The sequence below is a fragment of the Spinacia oleracea genome, chromosome 1, assembly GCF_020520425.1.
Source record: "Spinacia oleracea cultivar Varoflay chromosome 1, BTI_SOV_V1, whole genome shotgun sequence".
Lineage (NCBI taxonomy): Eukaryota > Viridiplantae > Streptophyta > Magnoliopsida > Caryophyllales > Amaranthaceae > Spinacia > Spinacia oleracea.
In genome coordinates, this window is record NC_079487.1 from 33297574 (window position 1) to 33322854 (window position 25281).

A 25281-nucleotide genomic window follows, 5' to 3' on the forward strand; every position below is an offset into this window, starting at 1 on the left:
CATAACCTAAGCCAAAGGGAGTAGATTTGTCGGGAAAAGGATGGAATGTGCATTCCTTCTTCCTTATGCCCAATGGGGTTCCTGGAAAATAGCCTTGAGCTAACAGCACTCTAGGGATGACTCGAGATGCGTGCGGGTCTAGGAATGCTGGGTCATAATCTTCGATGAACTGGATTGTTTCTTCCATTTGAAACCCATAAAGGTCGTCTGCAGTTTCGGCCGTTCCCACCATAGTACAACTGACGTCGAGAGGAGGGGCGCGAATTTCTAGTATTACCCCGTTATAGTTAAGTTTAACAATTTGGTGCAAGGTAGAAGCCACACCTCCTAGGTCATGGAGCCAAGGTCGCCCCAAGAGGAGGTTGAAAGTGGGCTTGATGTCGATTACTTGAAACTCCGTGGTGCGTGCCACAGGCCCGGTTTGTATGATAAGGTTGATTTTTCCCAATACAGGCCTTCGGGAGTTATCATAAGCTCGTACCCCTTGCGTGGAGGTTTGGAAGTCATCGTTTCCTAGCCCCAAGCAATGGGCGGTTCGCAATGGGCAGACATTAACCGCCGAGCCATTATCTACGAGCGCTAGGGGGATGTTTTGTCCTTTGCATCCAACCACTAGGTAAAGGGCTTTATTGTGAGCACCCCCCTCTTTGGGTAAGTCTTTATCAGTAAAAACTATGGCCTTTTCTCCGACATCTCTCGTGACATGGCTAACCAATGAGTCAGGTGTGATATCTGTAGGTACTGAGATGAGGTCAAGTGAGCGAATAAGCTTTTCGCGATGTTCCTTTGAAGTACACATAAGATCCCAGATGGTAATCTCAGCCTTGGTTCTTTTTAGTTGTTTTAGGAGAGGATTTTCAATGACTTCCGCGACGGTGGCATGCCGTCCGTTCTCAGGAGTTTGCCTTACCGGGATGTCGTCCATAGGAGGTGGGTGAATATCCGGTTGGTATATTCTTCCGGATCGGGTGAGGTTGTCGACCTCGGGCTCCTGAGGGGTGGTGTCAATGAGAGCATACCCGGGCCAAGTTTCAGTGAAGAAGTCCTGGCCCGAGACTTGAGATAGGTAAATATCTTCAGCATCATCGTTCCACACAACGCACACTTCCCTCTCGATTCGATCCATAGGGACCACAGCGAGTGATGCACCTTGAGGTGTAATATACACCGTGGGGTCGAAATTCTCTGGTTGGTCGAGAGAGATGTGACAAGAGCCGAGTGGGCTCTTGTTGTTTTTGGGTTTGCCAACGTTAGGGAGAGGTATTACTTCATCCTATATCATGTCCTGGATCGTATGTTTTAGACTACAACAGTTTTCAGTGTCATGCCCATTTCCTTGATGGAATTTGCAGTAAGTACCTTCGACCCAATATTTGCTTTTGACAGGAGGGTCACGGGTGGGGCCTATAGGTCTCAACTTTCCTTGATTGGTTAGTCTTTCAAAGGCTTGTACCAAAGTTGACCCGAGTGGGGAAAACTTTCGGTCTCGGACCCATCTTGCAGGGTTTCTTCGGGCGGGAGTCTCTTCTACAGCATGGACTTCTTGGGCTTGGGATGTGTTACCCCGGTTATAGGTGTTGGTCTTATATGTGGGTTTGCTCTGTATGGTTTTGGCGAGGTCGTCCTCGATCTTTATTCCCACATCATAAACTCTTTTGAAAGTGTCGAGTCCCAGGTACCTAAGGTGTTGTCTGTAAGCCGGGTCCAGGTTGTCAATGAATTTTTGGACCAATTCTGTTTCGGGAGACCTATTGATTAGCTGGGCCGCCTGGTCCCTCCATCTAGCAAAGTAGGTTGTGAAACCCTCATTTTTCTTTTGAAAGAGAACTTCCAGCTCGCGCATGGTGACTTGGAAATCCATGTTCGACGAGTATTGCTTGATGAAGACATTGACAAAGTCTTCCCAAGTGGGGAAGAGCTTAGGGTCCTGGTGGTAGTACCATTTGAGCGGCACAGGTTCCAAGGACAAAGGAAAGGCAGGTAAGTACATGGACTTGTCCACGCCTTTCAAGTTCATGGTATTCACAAAGCTCAGTAGATGATCACGGGGGTTGTCCGTGGCTTTGAACTTTGGTAAGTCAGATGAACTGAACTTTTCTGGTAATTTGCCAAGAAAAGGTTCAGGATCGAGAGAGAAGTATTTGCTCCCCATGGTTTGCTGTAGGACCATTTTTTCGATCCTCTTCTCGTTATCGAGGTCATTTTTGGCTTGCGCAGCCGCTAAAGCTTCATTTTCCATTTTCAGTTGGCCCATAAGTTGGGTCATTTGGACCATCTGGTCTCGCAAATCTTCGATGGACATGTTTGAAGGTGCGAATCGAGGTTGGGGAAGCGGAGATCCTTGAAATGAGGGACGACGGACGGAGCTTGGAGTTACTAAACCTGGTGTTGGCGATGTATCTTCGAGACGCACTAACCGTTGATTCCCTGATCGGCACCAAGTGGCAGGACCAGTCCTAGGCATAAGATAAGCTAAAGTTTTAGGTTCCCAAAGTTTCAAGCATTACTTAGTCTAGACTTCGACTCTCTAAATTGGTTTTTCACTCTTTCTTTTGTCGGTACACTTTTTGGTTTTTTATTTTATTTTGGTCATTCTTTGGATTTTCGAAACACTTGCCCGTGTGCCATTCATAGTTATTAGCACGTTCGGTTTTGGTGCCGGGTATTGTCGTCGTAGGAGGCCTAACAACGACACAAAGAGTTATTAATTTTTTTGCGAGTCGCTTTTGAAATCGAGCGCTTTTCTTATGCCCTCGTAGCAATTCTTTTTTATGAAAAATTTTTGCGCTACGTATTTTCCTTTCGCGCGGGCACCGAGGCTGCTGCGCCTGACCAGAAGGCCAAGCAGCAACTTCAGCGCCCAGCGAGGGGCGTGAGAAATTCTGGCGCCCAGCCAGGGGCGTTGAAAATTCGTCCCTGGCTGGTTCTCGTTTTCTGTCTTCTGTTTATGCGACTTCGACTTGCGTGCTTGCCTAATAACTTCCTTTACGCGTAACAGCGTTTGTGGGATTCGTTACAGGCCATCCCGAGCGTCGCTTATTTTGTGGCGATCATTCGGGTTTGCGGAACACGTGTTTCGGTATAACTCTTTGGCAAATTAGTCTATGAATGTTTGGGCAATTTTTAAGGTCGTTGGTTTTCTAGGATAGTTTGTCACACACAATCACATATTTCGCTACATATAACTACATTACAAACATGGATTTGAAAATTAAATATGCCACATAGTTTATGATAGGCTTCTATGGGTAGTTTATTTGCGCCTGGCTTGGTACCGCTTCTATCGTAGATCCAACACATGCCCCGGTCGAGGTAGTGTCTTCAACAGACGAATTTCGCTCAAGAGGCCAACCCGCAAGTGCAAGCCAAGGGGGCATGCAGGCGAGAGGGACCTAATGAGCGAGCGATTGGGTTCGGGATAGGTGTACTACCTGCACAAGTACCGAGTGGGAAACATGCGCGGCGTATGCACCCCCCTATTGGCGAAAAAAGGTATCCTTAGTCCCAACTCCCGAGGGAGCCGAGATTCGTTATGATGTTCTGTCCGTTCACATTAATATGCTAATTTTCAGGTCGTCCCAACTTGATGGGGAAATAAACGCGGGGTAGGATCGTTTCACCCTTCGCCTATTTTGATTACCTACAAGCACGAGTATTTCCTTCACTATCCCCAGTGGAGTCGCCACTGTGAGGGGGTCGAAAAAGCACGAGGCTAATGCGTGACCTCGTCCCTCGTGGGTGTGACGATTCTTTTTATTCAATCAAGTGTAATTGGATTTCCTGTGAGTATACACCCAATTGACTAGTAATATAGGAGTCGCCATTCAGTTTTTAACGACAATGAGAAAAACTGACAAAACCCGGTTATCGTGACATAAAGGGAGTGCAATTATGTTTGACCACGACGGCCGTAGGTTCCCTTGTGATCCCTGGTGTGGGGATCTCTCAACATACACCCGCAAGGTAGAGATTGAGGGTTCGGGGGACTGTAACTACCGAGAGGAGTACTTCGCTCGTCGATAACTCCAGAGGCAGGATATCCTTACTAGCTCAGCATAAATAATTGAAGGGACATGCGTTAACTATTAAACTGATCTGAGTTGATTTTAGCAATATGCAACATATAATACTAATCCGATCGTGATTATCTGATTTAAATAGCATTAAGGGACCTAGCATGATAATCCGATTTCCCAAAAATATTATATTTGTTAGGCGTGATAGAACAATCAGATTTAGTTAGTTTAACAGTTCATAAAAAGGGCGAGGAAAGCAGTTAAATCATCAAAAAGGGACACATTACGACGCACCCTTGAGAGGTGCGTCACGGTTCTCAGAAAACTAACCACTTTGACTTTGCTATTTCTCCTTTTTATTTAACGAATCTCAATTATGGGACAGGATACGTTCTGTTCGATTTATGGATCGATTGCGACAGAACGCGTGAACAGTTTCGCAGCGAGAGGCTTAGGCTAAGGGTTGGAGTCAATACTCATAATATAATTGTGTGTTGTTGTGTGTCCTTTTCACGTCGAATTTAGGGGCCTATTTATAGGGAAGAGTTCGTGGAAAGATAGAATTGCAGAGTTCTAATCCACAAAGAATTAGGAAAAAACACGTACCCAGGTATTTTCAGCGCCCAGGCCTGGGCGCCGAAGATTTCGGCGCCCAGAGCCAGGCGTTGAAAATAGGGTCTGGGCTGTTTACTTTAGTCAGATTCGGATTCCTGAAATCCGTAGAGTTTGAGATTAATCCGAGTCTTTTAGCGCGTATCAACTTTATGACGGAATGCGTCTGGGCCCGTTACGAACTCTAGGCTCGTTAGGATTTTGATTAATACGTAACTCTTATTTCTGAATCATATTAGGAATAGGATTCTCGCAGTTTTCTATCTCATTTAGGATTTATGTTGGAATGCAACACCTAATTCTGACAGGTTTCTATCTTTTATGATTTGCCACTTTTAGAAGCTACCTTTTACGGCAATTACTATTTTTAGTAGGTTTCCATAAATAGCAGGTTTCGGGTGAAATGAAAAGGGGAATTGAGATTCGTTTATTTCATAGGAGATGCGTTGTCAAGTGGAGATTTACGTTTTCATCATCGAACCTTTCCCTTGCGGGAATGGGGACAAAAGTAGGTGTCTACAGGGGGTGACAATGATGGCATTGCTAGCAAAGACAACTACTTTGGCATTAGTTAATCATCCAATGGTGAATTCAAGCCGTAGAGATGAAAATTTTCTTACTTACAATTGTCGTATCAATATTGCGGTCAATATGGCAATGAATGGTGAGTTGCATCCATAATGTTTTTTATTACTCATTCATCGCCAATGCTCCAAGATGCTGATAAGGTTCAATCCTTAATATTTTTACTACTCATTTTTTGGTTGAAGGAGGGTGATAATTTTTATAAGTGGGTAGTTTAATACTGGTGTTTATTGAACTTCCAAAGTATCTCATTTTTTTTGGGAGAGAAAACCAATTTTTTTTCTTCCGAGGGCCTTATTCAAAATGACCGCTAATTGATGACCAGTTGGAACATATGATGTAGAAAGGTTTCCCTTTAATAACTCATCACGAACAAAATGACAATCCACCTCAATATGCTTAGTACAATCATGAAATACGGGGTTCTTAGCGATATGGAGGGCTTATTGACAATCACAAAACAACTGCACAGGCTTGGAATGCAAAACACCAAGGGAGAACAACAACGACTTCAACCATTTTAGCTCACAAGTGGCAACAACCATAGAACGATACTCAACTTCAGCAGACGAACGTGACACAGTAGGTTGCTTCTTTGTCTTTCAACAAACCAGAAACCGCCCCAAAACACCAAATAACCAGACAATGACCGTCTAGTTAGGGGACAAGCAGCCCAATCGCTATCGCAAAATGTTGTCAAGCACATATTAGCCATGGGACGTAACAAAATACCATGTACCGGACTACCTTTCAGATAACGCAACACACGTAACGCAACATCCCAATGTTGCACCTGCCGATCACTAAAAAATTGGCAAGAGTATGCACTGGATAACTCAACTCATGACGAGTAACATACAAATAAACAAGTTGTCCTACTAACCGACGATATTGATCCGGATGCGCAAAAGGATCATCAGTAGCATAAGCAAGACGGGGATTCTGCTTCATTGGGGTGTCAATAGGCTTGCAACCCAACATTCATGCTTATGTCAAAATATCGAGGGAGTACTTTCGTCGACATAAAAATATATCTTCGGTACCACGAGAAACCTCAATGCCTAAAAAATATTTTAGAGTACCCAGATCTTTCATGTAAAAATAGGTGCTCAAATATTCTTTAAAATGTACTATAGCATCATGAGAATTGCCTGCAATGATTAAATCGTCAACATAAACAAGAATATGCAGGGAGATACTCCCTTGAATATAAATAAGCATCGAATAATAGGCATACGAAGGTTTAAAACCGAATTCCCGTAAGGCACTAGATAACTTCGCAAACCACTATCTAGGAGCCTGTTTAAGCCATATAAGGACTTACGCACCCTGCAGACCTTCCCATGAACTGGATGACTGTATCCTGGTGGAAATTGCATATAAACTTCTTCCTTCAAATCATCGTGCAAGAAGGAATTATGAACATCCATCTGATGTAGTTCCCAATTTAGTGACAAATCAACAGAAAGAAACAAATGAACAGTACCCATTTTTGCCACAGGAGAAAAAGTTTCATTATAATCGATACCCTCAACTTGTCGATTACCAAAGACCCCCAGGCGTCCTTTAAGACATTCCACTTTCGACTTGTCAGTGTATTTTATTTTATACACCCAACCACTACCAATAGCCTTGTCCTCTATTGTCCATGTACCACTACGCTCAAGAGCATCAATTTCCTCTTGAATTTCCTTACGCCAACTGTGAGGGTGTCGATTTTCCCTCTTCTGGATGTGGAAAACATATTAAGTAAATAGGGACTAACTGTGGGCATTAGCCTCTTTTTACTAGTCTTTTAGGGGTCGTCATTCAGTTTAAAAAAACTGAGAAAACCCGGTTATCGTGACATGCCTGAGTACGAACATGTGTGATTCACGAGGGCCATAGATTCCCTTGTGATCCCCGGTGTGGAGATCCCTCAACGTAATGTTAGGTTATGAAAAATATAAATAATATATTTCATGCGAAAAAACCATAAAGCCAGGAATCCAAATTAATTTCCACATAGTCAATTAGCATAATTTAGGATACATACATGTGATGCGTGCCTTCCCTAGCTGCTCCTGAACCGAACAAGAACAAGTTTAGGACTCCAAATGTCGCCCCTCCGTAGATAGTCCACAGCACGTTCGGATCCGCCTTAGATTCGACCAACTAGGATATTCTCTAAGGTATTATGTTTATTCGGAAAGCTTAATTATTATTTTAGGCAAATTATTAAATTCTTACTTGAACATAACCTATGTGAATACTTATTGAATTGTTGTATATAAATTGTGATTATGAACCACGTATTTATAGGGTGGAAATAATGGAATTAGAATTCTACTAGGATTCCAATAATAAATCCATTAGGATTCTAGTTGAATTAAATCATTAGAATTAGGAAAACGATATTCAGCAAGCAATCCTAAACGACCAAGGACTCGGTCGTACGTAGCATCGCAGTCATGCAACCCACAAGGGGCGCTGATGCGCGGCTCGACCCAAGGCTGGGCGCTGGCAGCACGCGGCCCATTGATGGGCGCTGCTGCTGGGCCTGCCTTGCCGCTTGCGCGCTGGGCCTGCCTTGCCGCTTGCTTGTACGCGCGGGCTTCGCTAGGCGCTGGGCCTGGCTTCGTGCTGGGCCTTGCGTCTAGAAAGCTCGTCCGACGATCGTTTCGTACGTCGCGCTTATGATTCGTTTTCCGATTCCGGAATTCATTTCCGATTCGAACAATATTTAATATTTCTGATTCCGGAATTTATTTCCGATTCGAACAAATATTTAATATTTCCGATTCCAGAATTTATTTCCGATTCCGACAATGTTTCCGATTCCGGTAATATTTCCGTTTCCGGCAATATTTCCAATTCCGGTAATATTTCTATTTCCGATAATATTTTCCGATAAGTACCATGTTTCCGTTTCCGGCGACATCTACGACTTGGATAATATTTATATTTCCGTTATGATCCATATATCCGTTTCCGGCAATATCATCATTTCCGGAGTATTCATATTTTGCCTTTTGACGATTTCAGCTCCCACTGGAACCGAGATCCGTCGTTTCCGAATATTCATAAATAGAGTATTTAATTCACTTAAATACTTGATCCGTTCACGTACTATTTGTGTGACCCTACGGGTTCAGTCAAGAGTAAGTTGTGGATTAATATTATTAATTCCACTTGAAGTGAAGCGGCCTCTAGCATTCAGCTCACTTAATCTCACTAAATTGTTAACTTGTTTAATTAATTAATACTGAACCGCATTTATTAGACTTAGCATTGAATGCATACTTGGACCAAGGGCATTATTTCCTTCAGTCTCCCACTTGTCCTTAGGGACAAGTGTGCATTGCCTAATTCCTTTGTCGCTTGATGCTTGCTCATGAACATAAGGTAAGAGTTGTCATCCTTATTATGTCCAGAGGTATTTCTCGGTTTCAGAGTTCAACTGATCAAATAAACAGATAATCATAGCCTACGTTTCATCTGAGCATGACCATGCATTTTTCAGTTTCTAGCTCTCCGAGTGGCCTTGTACAACTTTCAGCATCTCCTCCCGATTTATGGGAGGACAATCCCAATATTGTGATCTTAAGGTTAGACTTCGTTTGATAGGTGATTACCTGAGCGTTACCGTTATGGTCTCCTTTTACGGTGCGACGGTTGACAACGTCAAAGTAACCAGTTCTCAAACAAGTAATCTCAAATCACTCAGGTATTGAGGATTAGTGTCTAATAATGTAATGAAATTTACTTATGACAGATTTGCATCTCTTACAGTAAAGTTTCATAGGTCTGTCCGATACTAATCTTCTCAAGTAAGTATCTATGCAAATGATTACGACATTTCCATGTCCACATAGTTCAAGAAACAGAATTACTAGTCATCTTGCATTATAGTCGTCTAGCGTTTTCTATGCGTCCACCTTTATAGAAAACTCCGACCAGGGACCATTTTCAACTTTTGACATTCAAGTTCACTTGATAGACATTTCTTAGTCATAGGACTGGTCCTGACAGTCTATCGTGAATATATCGTCAAATTGAAAGGACTCATCATTTAATAAACCACAAAATTAAATGGAAAAATGAATTCTATTCATTTATATGAATGGTTAACCAAAACGTTTTACAAAGTATTAAACTCTAAAACTTTAAAAAATTAATTAAGGACATCAAAGCCATTCTCCAACATGCTTGATTCCCGTAGCTGCAGTGTACGAGTTGTGCTTCGCTTGCGGCAGAGGTTTAGTTAATGGATCTGAGATATTGTCGTCAGTTCAAATCTTTGCTTATCTCGACTTCTTTTCTTTCAACGAACTCTCGTAGAAGGTGAAATCTACGAAGTACATGCTTGACTCTCTGGTGGTGTCTAGGCTCCTTTGCCGGTGCAATAGCTCCATTGTTGTTACAATATAGAGCTATTGGTCTTTTAATGGAGGGGACTACACCAAGTTCACCTATGAACTTCCTTAGCCAATAGCTTCCTTTGCTGCTTCATGTGCAGCAATATACTCCGCTTCAGTTGTAGTATCCGCAATGTTGCTCTGCTTAACACTTTTCCAGCTTACTGCTCCTCCTTTGAGGCAAAAGACAAACCCAAACTGTGATCTGAAATCATCCTTGTCGGTTTGGAAACTTGCTTCCGTATAGATTTTAACAATTAATTCATCATCTCCACCATAGACCAGGAAGTCATCTTTGTGCCTTTTCAGGTACTTCAGAATATTCTTGGCAGCAGTCCAATGCGCCTCTCTTGGGTCTGACTGGTATCTGCTTGTAGCATTGAGTGCGTACGCAACATCCGGGCGTGTACATATCATAGAATACATTATTGAACCAATCAATGATGCATATGGAATCCCACTCATTCATCTACGCTCATCCAGTGTTTTCGGGCACTGAGTCTTGCTTAGAGTCATTCCATGAGACATGGGTAGGTAGCCTCGCTTGGAGTCTGCCATCTTGAACCTTTTAATCACCTTATTGATATAAGTGCTTTGGCAAAGTCCAATCATCCTTTTAGATCTATCTCTGTAAATCTTGATGTCCAGTATGTACTGTGCTTCTCCTAGATCTTTCATCGAAAAACATTTCCCAAGCCAAATCTTGACAGAGTTCAACATAGGAATGTCATTTCCGATAAGTAATATGTCGTCGACATATAATACTAGAAAAGTAGTTTTGCTCCCACTGACCTTCTTGTATACAGAAAATTTGTCTACGTTCTTGACGAAGCGAAAGTCACAGACTGCTTCATCAAAACGTATATTCCAGCTCCTTGATGCTTGCTTCAATCGGTAAATGGATTTCTTAAGCTTGCATACCTTTTTAGCATTCTTTGGATGCTCAAAACCCTCTGGTCGTGTCATAAACACAGTTTCTGTTAAAATGCCGTTTAAGAAAGCGGTTTTGACATCCATCTGCCATATTTCTTAATCGTAATATGCAGCGATTTCTAACATCCGAATAGACTTTAGCATTGCAACTGGTGAAAATGTTTCATCGTAATCCACACCGTGGACTTGCCTGTAACCTTTTGCAACCAATCTAGCTTTGAAAACTTCTAGTTTCCCATCCTTGTCCTTTTTCAGTTTGAAAACCCATTTGCTTCCTATGGCTTGGTAGCCATCTGGCAAATCGACCAAATCCCAAACTTGGTTTTCAGACATGGAGTCTAATTCATATTGCATGGCTTCTTGCCATTGTTTGGAGCTAGGGCTCGTTATAGCTTGTTTGTAAGTCGCAGGTTCATCGCTTTCTAGCAATAGAACTTCATGGCTCTCGTTCGTCAAAATACCGAAGTACCTTTCCGGTTGAGACCTATATCTCTGCGATCTACGCGGGGTTATATTTCTAGTTGGTTCTTGATTCTCACCAAATACTTCTAAAGATCTCTGAGTTTCAACCTGAATGTCATCTTGAGAATTATCTAGAGTTTGTTGTTCGACTCGAATTTCTTCGAGGTCTAGTTTTCTCCCACTTGTCATTTTGGAAATGTGATCTCTTTCCAAAAAGATACCATCTCGAGCAACAAACACGTTGTTCTCAGACATTTTGTAGAAGTAATACCCCTTGGTTTCCTTTGGATAGCCCACAAGGATACATTTGTCAGATTTTGGTTGAAGTTTGTCTGAAATTAATCGTTTGACGTATACTTCACAACCCCAAATCTTAAGAAAAGACACATTTGGAGGCTTTCCAAACCATAACTCATATGGAGTCTTTTCGACAGCTTTAGATGGAGCTCTATTTAGTGTGAGTGCAGCTGTGTTTAGTGCATGTCCCCAAAATTATATTGGAAGTTCGACCTGACCCATCATTGATCTAACCATGTCTAGAAAGGTTCCATTCCTCCGTTCTGACACACCGTTCCATTGAGGTGTTCCGGGAGGAGTCAATTATGATAGAATTCCACATTCTCTCAGATGGTCATCAAATTCATAGCTCAGATATTCACCGTCTCTATCAGACCGCAATGCCTTGATCTTCTTGCCTAACTGATTCTCTACTTCACTCTGAAATTCCTTGAATTTGTCAAAGGATTCAGACTTATGCTTCATTAGGTAGACATAACTATATCTACTGAAGTCATAAGTGAAAGTGATAAAGTGCTGAAACCACCTCTAGCATTTGTACTCATTGGTCCACATACATCTGTATGGATTAAACCCAATAGTTCAGTTGCTCTTTCTCCAACTTTAGAGAAAGGTTGCTTTGTCATTTTGCCAAGTAAGCATGATTCGCACTTACCATAATCCTCTAAGTCAAATGGTTCTAGAATTCCTTCCTTTTGAAGTCTTTCTATGCGCTTCATGTTAATATGGCCTAATCGAAAATGCTATAGATAAGTGAGTTCTGAATCATTCTTTTTGGCCTTTTTGGTATTTATGTTAGCCGGAAAAGGAAATATGGAAATATAAATATTATCCAAGTCGTAGATGTTTCCCGAAACGGAAACATGGTACGTATGGGAAAATATTATCGGAAATGGAAATATTGTCGGAATCGGAAATATTACCGGAATCGGAAATATTATCGGAATCAGAAATAAATTCCGAAATCGGAAATATTAAATATTTGTTCGAAACGGAAATTAATTCCGGAATAGGAAATATTAAATATTGTTCGAATCGAAAAAGAATTCCGGAATCGGAAAACGAATCGGAAGCGCGACGTACGAAATAAACATCGGACGAGCTTGCTAGACGCAAGGCCCAGCACGAAGCTAGGCCCACGTCTAGCGAAGCCCGCGCAAAGCGAGCAGCAACAAAGCAGCAGCCCGCCTAGCAAGGCAGGCCCAGCCAAGCGCAAGGCAAGGCCAGGCCCAACCGAGCAAAGCAAGGCAGCAGGCTGGCAGCGCCCTTGCATGGGCCGCGCGCGCACAACGCCTCTCGTGGGCTGCTTGTGTGTGTGTTGTGTTCGTGCATGCCTCGAATCCTTAGACGCTTAGGATTTGTCCGCTTAGTTGTTTTCCTAAATTCACTAGAGTTAGTCGTTTAATTAAACACTAAAATACAAAGGATTAATTTAAGTAGATTTCTAATTGAATTAGTAAATTGAATCCTAGTGGATATCTAATTCCTCCCTATAAATAAGTGATGAATAATCACAATTTATATAACATATTCATAAGTATTCATATAGTTTTAAGATTAAACTAAGCTTAATAATTTGCCAAATAATTAAGTTCGAATAACATAAAACCTTAGACAATATTCTAGTTAATTGAATCTAAGGAGGATCCGAACATGCTGTGGACTATCTACGGAGGGACGACACTTGGAGTCCTAAACTTGTTCTTGTTCGGTTCGGGAGCAGCTAGGGAAGGCACGCGTCACATGTATGTATCCTAAATTAAGCTAATTGACTATGTGGCAATTAATTTGGATTCCTGGCTTTATGGTTTTTCCGCATGAAATATATGTTTTATATTTGTCATAACCTAACAGTGGTATCACGAGCCTCTAATTAATTCCATAATCAATTATAGTTAACATGGTTAAATTTTATAAATTTGCAATGAATTAAAGGGGTGATTAATTTCATTGATTGTAATTAATTGCAAATTCGTGCGATTATTTAATTATATGTACGCAGGATTTTCGGCAGTTTAGTTTATAATGGTCGGAATCGTATAATTTTATAGTGAATTTCACATGTAAACGACGTTTTAAAATTTTGACTAAAATAAAATATTTGATGCCGAACCCAGAATTCCCAAATTCGAAGCCTAACTATGACTTTTCGGAGGTTTTTGTTTTTCGAACGCAAAATTTATATTTTTTATGATGTTAAATTAAATATTTGCGAATCTTGTATGTAAATCTTGAATCTATGATAGACCTACTGTATATGTTTAACAATTTTAATGCCTAAACTTGTTAATTATACAACCTAATTTGTAATTGTAATTAATTTGTTGAAATTCGAATAATTTAGAATTTGATTTGATTTTCATAATTAATTAGCAATTTAATTAGGAACCTATGATTAAAAACCACTATAAAATTTGTTAAAATAGAAAAGTTTTAAAATTTTATGACCTAGATTTGAATCCATGAAAATAAATATAATTGGAAATTATTTTGAATAATAAATTTTCGATTTTTCGCCTAAATTTATGAAATTAATATGAGTTATTAATTTGTCGATAAATTTAAATTATAAAAGTTTTAATTTTTATGAAATTCGTTCACGAATCTTGCACGCTCGTGCAATGGACGCAAAGTGTTACCCTTAAGGGTGTTGTATAGTGCGGGCATGCGACGATGAGCAAGGGAGCTCGTCGCCCATGCGGTACGATGCAACGAGCAAGGCATGGCACATGCGTGCAAGGCAGCAGCCCTGCTGTGCGCTGTGTGCTATGTGCACGTGGGCGGAGAGGCGAGAAGCAAGGCAGCGAGGAGACAAGGCCACGCGAGCGGGCAGTGAGAGCTGGCTCGACCAGCAAGCGCTGCCCCGCCCAGCGAGGGATGCCCCTGCCACAACGAGCGAGCTGTTGCGCGTAGGCGTGGATTGCTCGGCTTGTTGCGTCTACGTGTGGCTGCTCGTGTCTTGCGGTACGATCAATGCGAGTGGCAGTGCATGCTACGAGGCCTCGATGAGGCATGGGCGCAAGCCCATGGCCTTGTCTTGACCCGATTGGTTCGTTTTAATTTTAACTTTTCGGTTGAAAACGATTTTAATTAAATTTAAATTCGTAATTTAATTTTTTTCTCGGAAGTTAATTTTGAATAATTTAATTATTATAAATTCGTTTATACTAATTATTTTACTAAAATTAAAACCTTGATAAAATTTAAATTAATTAATTTAATCAACTGAAAATAAATTAAAGGATTTAAATAAAACTTTATATGAGCTTTAAATTTTAATTAAATTTGTAAGTTTCCGGTTGGACTAGGAAATACAATTTTATGTTTAAAATTCGTAAAGCATGTAAAATTATTGGTTTTAGTGGGAGCATTTTACTCATAAACTCTTGATTAGGTCTACATTCCTTTAAGGTTAAAACAACTCGATTAGAATTAATAAGGATTGAATAATTTGTAGATTATTGGAAGCCTTGATTAATTGCTGCAAATATATATGTACGTGATGCATAATATGTTCTACTAACCAGCTATGTGGGCCATTCATTGATAAATGAATCGGTGAATGGTATATTGTAAATGTACTGTTTTACAGGTTATGGAAAGTGACTAGTATGGCCCAAATAGGATAAAAAATATGGTATGCGTACCATTAATTTGAATGTAAAATTGGTCTAATGCACCAAAGTTTTTATTTTAAATATGGTCCGCGTACCATCAAATAGTTGTAATTAGTTTCAATTATAGCATATCCTATTTGAAGAAAATGGCGCCTCCCATGGTGGAATTCAAGACGGAGTTTCCAATCCATTTTCAAGACGGAGTTTGAAGTTGAAGCTTCAAGATGAAGTCGGGCCATACTAGATCACATTTATATCTTTATGCATGCTATAAGTTATTTATTGCTTTAAATATGTCTTAATTATGCATGAGATTGTGGCTTGATTATGTTGCATGATTAAGGATTTTAGTTCACTTAAAATCTAACCAACATAGTAAGAGCCTTAAGTTACAAACTTTAAAAATTGAGTTAAAAGGTGCCATGCCAAAATAACACTTACTTGGATAACCTTTACATCAATCTTAGTAATAGTTTTCCGCTATAGCGAGGTGTTACTTATTGAATCTAAAGGGGTAAGGTACACAAATAATTGTGAGTACATGTTAGTTTTGGTGAAACTCAACGATATAAGTAAGAAGTCCTTTTATGTCGTGGCAAATGAGATAGGTTTACCTAATAAGTTCTTAGACGTACCTATCAACCAAGAGTAGTTTCTAGACTATTAGCAAAGGATTTTCTTACCTAAAATATTTTAGAATTGAGTCTAAATACATAATGTGCTTAATTCTTCAATGATTTAAGGATCTCGGATTTGTTTTATTCACACCTGCTGGAACAATAAATTCGAATAAAATGCCAATGACTTGTTTAAATCGCATGATTGCTTTAATTTTTAAGTTATTACTCAGGATAAATGTTTAGACTTTGCATGCTTCAATGTATTTTTTAATTATTGTTTATAATTAAATATCTTGCACTGCAGTAAATCCTTTTAGAAGGGCAACAGTAAATTTTCTCGATTGGTAGTGAATCCAAGAACGATTCACGAAAATGAGAGAAAATGAGCAATTTAAAATGTACGTTTCTTTTAGCGACTTTTATGGGTTGTTTTCGATAATTAAAGTTGAATGGCAAACCGATTGGTGCTTGTGAATTCAAAATACAATGTAGTTTTGAGATCATAAAGCATTGAGTTTAAACGCTCAGCTTTACCAATGGTTAACAACCTAATATCTTTTATCCATTTAATTCTCGAATGAGTCTAGTCCCTAGACATTTGAATAGATCGATGCTTAGAGAACTTTAGAAGCTTCTGGTAAGATCATCTAGTTGAAACATAATATTCAACATACATTAAATGGTAAGAACTTTGTTGGAGTGACATTGGACATGTCTAAACAAAGTATAAAAGTCAACACTAAAGAATTCAATTCTTAAGACTATAAGAAAGGGTACAAGAAATAGGAAAACAAGGAACTAATGAAAGGAATTTACGATTCCGTTTCTATCTATAAGTATATGTTTAAAGAGAAGTGACCTAACAATCAAACTTCCTTGGTATCATATACCGCTTGAGGTTCTTACTTCGGTAATAACTCAAACAATGGAAGCTAGGCTACACTAATGACCTATAAGTGGGAAATGAAGCATGGCTTTGCTACATTAGTTGTAGGGTCATCTAGTTTGTTTTAAGTCCTTTCAAGGCTGGAACTTAATGGCTATTTTGTTCCATAATCAACATACCTAAATTTCTGTTTTCAAACACAGAAAGACTCACATTCAAGAAAACAAAAAAAATGTTTGTTTGTTTATTTGAATGAAATGGTCATTTACGGGTTGAGTCAATATGCTTGATTAAAACAAACAACTCGTTAACAATAAGAACTTTACTAGGTTCAAATCAATCTCTTGATTCGAGTTCCACTAACCTTTAGCATTGTTACTCAGACCATATCAAAAAGTTAACATTCAAAAGCTCTATTTTGATGGATTTTTGAGAGTTGATTGATTACTAGATCATTCAAGACAAGCTAGTCTTACTTGTTGAAAGTAACAAAAGGAAATGAACAATTGTTAGAACACCTAGACAATAGAGTTCAAAGCTAAAGAAATATTTTATGACTTTATTATTTCACATGGTTTTGAGTGAATATGGATTTATTTACTCAAAGTGATATAAGTTTAAATCTGTTTGGCTAGTTCAAAGATTCGTAGAAAAGTATAAAATCCACTTGGCAAGAAATCATAAAGATCTAGGTTAGATCATGAGGGTTATTACCTTAAGACCAAAAATGATCATCAATGATTGTGTGTTGCAATTTCACGATCTAGCTCCATAAGATATGGCATATCTACGTTGGAATGATCGAAGTAAATTTGTACTTGATTCGATCAATGATAAATCATAAATAATTTTCCTATAATTTCTAAACAAAATGCTCAACTACCACCAAACTAAACCAAATTCGTCAAAGCTATTGAAAAGTAATTTTAGAATATCTTTTCATAATATATATCTAAAGAGTTTCTAAACTCAGTGGGAGCTTAGTGTTTGTTATTCAACAAACTAGGGCCCAAGTATAGATATATGTTTCATTGTGATTTATTCAAATGAGACACAAGGGTATTGTTTCTACCACAAATTTTTGAGAACATAATGTTTGTTTGCTGGAAATAATGTCCTTTTGGAGATTCGTTTCCAAAATGACAAGTGGGAGAAAATAGACCTTGAAAATCTTCGACGCGAACAAAAAACATAAACGGAGATTCCGGAGGCTTTTCGAAGTTCTTTAGAAAATCCGAACACTTATTCTTTGAGGACTTTAGAAGTGGCTTTAAAGAATGGACATATCTTAGAAGACTTTACAAGTGCTTCAGGGAGAACAGAATATTCAAAGGACTTTCAAGTGTCTGTTGATATTCTATACCCAAGTATGCATAGAGTTCAAGTCACTGAAACTATAAGATTCTTCTATTAGATAGTGAAGAAACATAGAGTTTAGGTCACTGAAACTATGCGATTCTTCTATTAGATAGTGAAGAAACCTACAACTTGCAGTCAAACTATTATCATGTAGGCTAATGAGTTTGTGACTTGTAATAAGCTATGACGAAACCTAGATTCCCTAAAATGGTTAGAGGCCATATATAGACTCAATGTTTTAAATGGTTAGAGGCCATAAAACATACTCAATGTTTTGATGACAAAATTAAAATTTTGTTGATTTGCAAGAATGGTTTACATCTATTGGTTGCAAATTGGTTGCTAAAGGTTACAAGCAAATTCACGGCGTGGATTGTGTTGAATTGTGTTCACACACAAAGAAAGATTAGTTGCTAAAGGTTACAAGCAAATTCACGGTGTGGATTGTGTTGAAGCCTCATGCAAAATTGTAATGCTCAAGTCTATAAATCAAGCAATGATTGCACATTGGTACATATGGCAAATGGATGACAAAACGTATTCCTAAATCAAATGTTGGAAGAAACTATGTACATGACATGCCATAGGATTTGTGGATCAAAATAAATGCTTGAAAAGGAAAGCTAGCTTATGAAATCTAAGTACAGATTTAAGCAAGCAATTGGGAATTAGAATTGTATTTTAGTGAAACTAATAAAATATTTTAGTTTCATAAAATATACATGATTCTTATAGATATATAAGAAGTTTAGTGGGAGTACGTAAAACTTAATTGGTCCTATGTGTATCACACACATATCTCTCTATTGTGAAACAACATTCAAATGATAATGACTTAGATTTGAAATTATTCATCAATGATGGACCAAGGCGAAACTTAGTGCATACTGGGTACTAAGATCTATTAACAAAGATCTTAGAATCACTACGACAAATCCCGTCAGTTATGGACGCTTTTTAGACAATTTTTCGACGCCTAAAAGCGACAAGAAATAAGCCCTCGACGCTTTCAAGAAGCGTCGAAAAAATCAGAGTCGAGAATATGCTCGACGCTTTTTGGCGTCGAGAATGAAGACGCTTTTTAGCGACCACTTTTTGTCTTCAGCATCGAGAATCTCGACGCTTAAAAGCGTCAAGATAATGTTGTGGCGTCGAGAATATCTCTATTCCCGCTTCGTCCCACATTTACCTACTGCATTTTCTCGACGCTAAAAAGCGTCTAGAGTTTTTTGCGGGAGCTTTAAATCTAAATGATCCCCTATATCACGACATCAAAAAGCGCTCAGATTTATTTGTATAAGCTTTTTTTTTCCACATATATACAACCAACATTAAACTATTATAAAAAAATAAAATTCAATAATGATAACTAATTAAGTTATAACCAAAGAGGGTGTAAATGTTGAATTCTATTCATTATTAATGATATAGAGTACAAAATAAGTCTTGATTGAGTCTTACAAGGAATGTTTTCAAAATTGATATAGTAACAACAAAAAATAATTACAACACCATAAATATTTTATACTCTCAAGGCATACTTCCTCCAAAATTGTTTACATTAGAAGCATTGAGAAATTTAAATTAATTAAAGCTTCTCTCGTTTGCAAGCATTGATGCAGCTTCTCATTATTTGCGGATTGATGAAGTTTCTCATTATTTGCGGATTTGGACCTACTTGAGTAATCTCTATAATAGAACTTCTTTGTATTATGGATCCATATATAGCCAGGATACTTGAGACTTGAATCACACGGTCATTCATCTTTAACACAAATCTTACAACTTCACCCTGCAAGTAATCAATTAATTTTCAACAGCCATAATAAATTATAGTGAATTTTCAAGGAATTGGCCAACAACGTTCAAAAGCATTTCAGTACCTTATTTGGAGCTGTTTTTGCACACCACTCATAATAAAAAATCCATGTCCCTTGGGAAACTATTCACCTTCCACGATCACAATTGTTACCTACAAGCGTGATTGTCATGTTTGCATTAGCGTGTACCTATTTAACCATTTACAGACCTGAATAAGAACAAAAACAACAGCAAGTATAACATCAGGCAAAGAAAAAAGAAATTCTGACTAAAGAACCTAGGAAAGTAAAGAACCATAGAAATATGCATATTCACGAGCAAACATTTACCAACAAAGATACTCCAAATTAAAGTGAAAACATCAGCTAATCATACATATGCAGAAAGAAGCCCTTAATGCATTCCCGTTTCTATTCCATAACTCTGGCAACTAAAATCTGAATTTGCTTCACTGAATTCATTTTTGGTGTCAATTTCAATGTAAATCAATTGTCCAATAATCTGAAGATACAATCGACATAGGCCAGTAACTTAACCAAATAACAACACATATCTATAATTGGCTACAATAGTGTCATCTAAATAAGTTCATTAAAATAAAACTAAGCTTACTTCCCCATCAGTTTGAACCTTCAATAAATATACACCAAGCGAAAAGAAAATTGTGGAACTTGAATTATCACATCAAATGTGTGATGACCTGGCAGAAGCGACCCACAATGATCACCTACATCAGAAAGAGACAAACGGCAGTAGAACATCAGACAACAACAACGACAACTAGTGGAGCAGCAGTACGGATTAGCAGTAAAACTATGTTAGCAATTAAAAGGGAGAGAGGGGGGGGGGGGGGGGGAACACTGGGCATTGTATTTTGTGTAATCAGTTGAGACTTGTGACCTAAAGTCACTGTTTTGGAGACTTGTAGCCTCAAGCTACTAACTTGTAACCCTTAACTCTATTTTTAATTCCACAATTAATCAAAGCAGCAACCTGTCTTCCTGAGTTACTTGTGTTTGTTTGATCTGCAATTGTCCGCAGATGTGGAGTTTATTACAAAATGATCTCAATAAATATTTAATTCACATAGTCAGCTACTTTTAAAAATGTTAAGCCATGAAGCTAGGTCTAAAAAAAATATAAAAATACTACCTGTTGCTAAACTTCTCAATGGCATATGATGCATAAAGAAGTGTTTCGTTGGCTTTCTCCAAAACCACACAGAGCTCTTTTCCTCTCAATACCCAAGCGACAACCCACGCATTATTTTTTCCCCTGATGCACAATTCCAGGTCTTTATATATCATGGTTTCCATCATCCCCTTTAGTTCTACTATTTTCTATGTCAATCTCTTCCTTCAGCTTGCACATTGCAACCAAAGATTCCTGCAAACACCAAATAGAATCAAACTAAATAATACAAGCACAATGACAACTAACTCATCCATAATCACATGCATCATTAACTGATTTTGTGAATTCTACAATCTACACTCATAATAATCAGCAGACTTCAAGCTTCTAGAATCATAACACCACTAGATTCAGATTCTTTTTTAATAAAACTACATAGAGTTCAATACTAAGTACTCCGTATTAAAGAGTACTAACCATTATACACTAGTTCAAGTCACTTGGTATTACTCCTGTAGACAATGTAAGAACTTCAAAATTAAGAGTGCAGATAAAGAATACAAATAAAGCTCTTATTTCATTGACTAAAGTACAAATTAAACAAAATGCAGAACTTCCAGGTATAACTTGAGTATGATCATAACTTGAGTGTGAAATCTGTTTGAGAAGTTCTACTGAACTTCCGATCTTCGTTAATAATGCAAAAACTGAAAACCTATCAAGAGTTGAAGACACATTCTGCCACCCTCGTGCATTGGTTGTTGGAGGAACTCACTAGATCACCACTAACATTCATGAATAACAACATTAAATAAAAAAGACAACCGTCTTATCATTAGACGAGTTGCATTTAATAACAAGGGGTTTTGAATGGTGATGTCTAGCAAATCTAGGATTAGAAAGTAACAATAGCCCGAAGAGACACAGCAAGAAAATTTATTTAAAGCGACTGCCTTGGCATCAGAAACTTATCCTCTGTTCTCATCTCTTATTCCAGATTTGACCTTACTACAATAGAAGAAATAGTGACAAGTTTCTCTTTCTTAAGTAGTAATTCTTCAAACACAAATAACAAAGCTATGACATACTGAGGCAGTCCCTAATCTCTTCTCGCTGTCCTATACTCTTGTAGTCCTGTGAGGGGCTATGACTCCCATCCCAGACAGTTCCTATCATTCGTTCATGATCGTGAGTACCACTGGCACTGAAACTCATAGCATTTGTGTTCTGCAGGTTATAAGGAGTCCATAGAAGGAGCATTATGAGGATGAATTTACTTCAGGTCATATTGAAGCTATGAAAAACAGTTTACACGAATGATTAACAACACAATTCAGAGAAAGTCCTTGTTTTAGAATCACTTACTAAATACAACAAGAAGCAAATACTGAAACCAGAACACTGAAATAAAACCAGCATAATGGGTTTGGAAATGGTCTCAAAATATTAGATTGCTTTGTTTTCAGAGGTTAATCAAGTACAATCAGTAATAGGACCCAACAAAACAGATCAAGAACAACAAACAAACAAGCTATGAACGGCCATAAAAGACAGAATCAGAATCTTCGAAAGCTTGTTGAACTATGAAAACCATCAAACAAATCTTCTCGTATGCAAATCATGAAAAAGTGTGAGAAACTAAATTAAGTTAATTACAAGGAGATGAGAAGAAAGAGGGAAATTGATTGTAAGGGCTTACAGATGTACATCTGGAACTTCAAAGTGATGGAGAAAGAGGAGAGAAGGTTATCAGGTTAGGGTTGAGACTGGTAATGGGGCGGTTCTCACATAGAAAGAACACGCGGCATCTAAATATGAACGTGCCGGGCATGTGTATTCTCAGTTGTACCTTGACGCTTATAGTAGACGGGAAAGTAGGAGGACGCCTAAAGGCGTCGAGAAAAGACATAAGTAGCAATTTGATGATGACAGTTTGCGATCAGTGTCGAGGCTCTGGGGTCGAGAACTGACGTGTTTTATAGTAGTGTTTGTCAAAATCTTCAAGCACATAATAAATTATCCACCACGACCCACAAAACTTGATAATACAACAAGAGTTATTCTTAGACAATTTCACAGCTCCAAGTATCAACAAAATCTTCTGAGGGTTTTAAAAGTAAAACAACTCTAATTTATTAGTGAATTTTAAGAAAATCGATAAGAAACGAAGGCATTACCTATGACCATGTGCTATTAAACTTGAACTACAAAATAGGCATAGGCGTCCTTCATCACATAATATTTGATCTTGAACTGCTTTGTCATAGATGGCAGGCCTGACATAGAAACATTTCCTCTAGGCATGCAGAAGTAACTTACCGTCATTCTGGAACAGAACAAAATACGATTCAACAAGCTTAAATCTGATGAAAAGTTGCAAGAAATAACAGTATGCTAGTAAGAAAGTCATAAACTTTTCTTTTAAATAAATAACAAACAGGTCACTGGACTATATAACACTCACCCCATTATGCTTCATGCCACCAGTATTTTTGGTCCAAGAGGTCAACATTGTCTGCATGACCATCAAGGAGACCTCATCAGAACTGTGTATGATACTCTATTGAAAGCAATAGTAAATTGGGCCAACTCAACATCATCATCAATCATTCTAACCTGATATACAAAAACAATATATGCACCAATAAAAACTATGTTAAGGAGGAAGTTGATTACTAGATCAAACAACTACATAAAGTACTGAAGAAATATACACACACCTCTGAACCAGTTAATGAGGTTGGTTCCTGGACAACTAATTGAGCAGCGGTGGTTGGATCCGTTGAAACTTTGTAAAAACAAATTCTACAAGCGCTACAATATCCTCGCGTTTAACATCTCCACAGGCGGCAATGATCTAAAATTTCCAGCACCCTCTCAAGTATCAGCAACAACGGATCAAAAATTATATCTCTATAAACATCATTTATTAAGAGCATACCGTCATGGAGATGCGTTTTAGTGATAGCCTTGACAATCTCAGCAGGTCCAAGAATGGCTCTCCCCAAAGGAGTGTAATGGAAAGCTCATTCATGCTAATGATCAAAGATCATTTCCTTCAACCTATACCAGAAACAAAACCACCTATCAAATATACTTCAACAATTAAATATACCCATAGTGTGTAGTTACCACCCCCAACAAAGTATAATTACCCAAATTCAACTAATTAGCATTTAGGACCTGATAGAAATATCTGAAGTAAGTTGAGTATACTTGTCAAGTAGATGATTACATGTTAGCATTATCGTTTCTAAATTAGATTGAGTTAAATCCTCGCTCAATCTAAAGGACTAATACATCAATAAATAGATTCCAAGAAATTTATTTTATATTTTAACCAAACTACAACTACTATTGCATTTCCTATAGTTTATCTCCAATCACAAAGAAACTACTACTGCATTTCCTGTAGCTAATTCATCTAGACAGGCCATTTTAAGTCCTACAGAAAACTTAGCAATATGAATATAAATCTTCTTGTTTCCATATTAGTTTTAGAAATATCGAAAGATGATAACAAAATCCTGAAGTATCAGTTTGTAAAAAAAGTTCCTAATTTTATCACCATTTAAATATGGAGTATTAGTACTCCCAAGATTTATCGTCAGAAACTCACAATACAATTCAAATTGCAACGTATTAACATCATTAACATCACCGTTAACCCAGTCAAAAACAGGTTCATTTAACTAAGAACAAATAGCTTAAAATTCGAATCTACGCAATAAGTTCTATTATTCTTTCCCAAATTTCCTATGCTTAAACTGAAATTTTTAAAAAAAATTGAAAACCCTAATTGGACATATTGGAGTCCGATGAACACATATGAGAGATTAATATCCGTAAAATCTAACAACCAAAAATATATGAAAATTGCGGAAAACCTAAAATGTTCGAACCAAAACGAAACCTTAATCGGAGAAGTCAGGAGAACTAAAAATGGGGAAAAAACTAGAGAAAGAAACAAAAGACGTATCTGAAATAATGGCATTGCCGACGGACATCAATTCATAGACCACAACAAGACCTGGAACAAAAACATCAACTTAAGGCAAAACCCTAAAATATCCAACAAACTCAGAACGTGGAGAAAAATTAATACCTCAAATTCTTTGATTTCGTTTACAGTTTGTTGTATTTCTTGAAATTGAGGAAAATCTTCGAGCGTGGGAGTAGATCTAGAAATTTCAAGCTAAGAAGTGATAGAGTGGTGGGGGTTAGGGTTGAGAGAAGAATAGAAGATGAAAACGGAGTAAGAGAGAGAAAGAGGAGAGTGGGGCGGTTTTTTTTTTCAAACTTGAACACGCACTTGGCCACGTGCGAAGCAGGTGGTTTTACTAAAATGCTCGACGCCAAACGTTGACGAGAATTAAGAGGACACCAAACAGCATCGACAAAACACGAATTAAGCTAACGCTGTACTGCAGGTGTCGAGCCCATGACGCCGAGAATACACGCATTTTGTAGTAGTGAATATTGATTTAGATTAAGTAATGGCATTTACTAAATCAAACACGAAAGACTCCATTGGAGATATTC

The 25281-nt window shown here is 38.2% G+C and overlaps 1 long non-coding RNA gene across 4 annotated transcripts; it reads right to left on the reverse strand.

The window, feature by feature from the left end:
* Positions 1-19182: 19182 nt before the first annotated feature.
* Positions 19183-24983, reverse strand: LOC130465800 (uncharacterized). Of its 4 annotated transcripts, XR_008925815.1 has the most exons (10): positions 24845-24977; positions 23681-23802; positions 23460-23596; positions 23204-23355; positions 22917-23065; positions 21828-21966; positions 20758-20991; positions 20218-20332; positions 19668-19813; positions 19183-19576 (listed from the first exon to the last, which is right to left on the reverse strand). It is a non-coding gene; the product is annotated as an uncharacterized lncRNA (long non-coding RNA). The 4 variants fall into 4 exon arrangements; XR_008925813.1 differs by lacking the exon at positions 21828-21966 and having other exon boundaries at positions 23681-24769; positions 24845-24983; XR_008925814.1 differs by lacking the exon at positions 21828-21966 and having other exon boundaries at positions 23204-23254.
* Positions 24984-25281: the final 298 nt, after the last annotated feature.